The 1,184-nt window shown below is 32.3% G+C and overlaps 1 long non-coding RNA gene across 1 annotated transcript; it reads left to right on the forward strand.

Annotated features, from left to right (window-relative positions):
- The first annotated feature begins 109 nt into the window (after positions 1–109).
- LOC106111009 lies at positions 110–1,184 on the forward strand. Its single transcript, XR_001226136.1, has 3 exons — positions 110–237; positions 909–1,000; positions 1,157–1,184. It is a non-coding gene; the product is annotated as an uncharacterized LOC106111009 (long non-coding RNA).

Consider the following 1,184-nt stretch of genomic DNA (forward strand, 5'->3'; position numbering starts at 1 on the left):
AGATGGCGGATAATATTTATTCGGAGGATGAAAACCCGGTGCGCCAACCATACGGGAGTAGGATAAGGCAGAGGATATGAAGTATATCATGCGAGAGAATATTGTTATTCCGTAATTTAAAAGTAAATATTAAATTCAACAGATTCAACGAAAACAGGATTATTCCGATATAAGAGGAGATTGCAAATGGTTATATCACAACACTTCAGTGAAACTACAGTTACCCTTGGAGTAGACGTAAGTAATTTATTATTTAACCTTTAACAAAGTAAGACGAGCAAATTTGACACTTACGTCTTCCGTCTCTCTTCTTTTCCTATGTCCCCAAAGTGGGGCAAAGGGCGTCTACGGTACGCCGCCAGCTCGCTCTGTCCTGGGCTCTGCGTTTGGTCTCGGACCATGATAGCCCAAGATAAAAAAGAAACGATAACTGTTGTCCGACAGAACTTAAATTTTAATAGAAAATCTCATTTCTGCATATCTTTTTATCATAAAGAACATAAATTTTTATCTTAAATGTTATGTTGGAATTTTAATGTGTTTTTGGAAATTTCGATTTCGGCCGAAACAGAGAGCGTGTCGAAAGTTCCGTTTTGGTTTCGGCTGAAATACTAATTCCGTCGGATACTAAAAATAACTATTAGAAACGTAAATTATACAGACAGACTATGAACCTCCATTTGGCTCAATGATAAACCCCACTAATTTCTACATTCATATTTCATATTCATCTAATTTCCTTACTTTATACAAATTATATGACAACGAAGATTCTGAGTTAGTTTTTTATACATTTTAACATCATTAAATACATAAAATCTACAATAAAAAAATACTTTGATACACCAAAATAATATTAATTAAATAAACACGTTAAATAACTTTCCTATTGGTATTTATTTTCGTAGATAAGTCTACAATGCATAGTAAACGGACCACATCCAGCGAGATTCGTGTGGGAAAGAGATAAAGTAGTTATATCTTCGAACACAGATTCTAGGTAAGTTCAAATTAATATTGAATTAAAGTAAATTGCATCAAATGTAGATGTCAATAAAGATTAAAATATTCAAGAAAAGTACCTTAAATATTGTTACAATCTTTCTTCAAATATCTTAACACTAATTAATTTAATTGGAAAATGAAATTGTTTTAGATATGCAATAGGACAAACTATGACGCCA

The sequence above is a fragment of the Papilio polytes genome, unplaced genomic scaffold (assembly GCF_000836215.1).
Source record: "Papilio polytes unplaced genomic scaffold, Ppol_1.0 DF824388.1, whole genome shotgun sequence".
In the NCBI taxonomy this organism is placed as follows: domain Eukaryota; kingdom Metazoa; phylum Arthropoda; class Insecta; order Lepidoptera; family Papilionidae; genus Papilio; species Papilio polytes.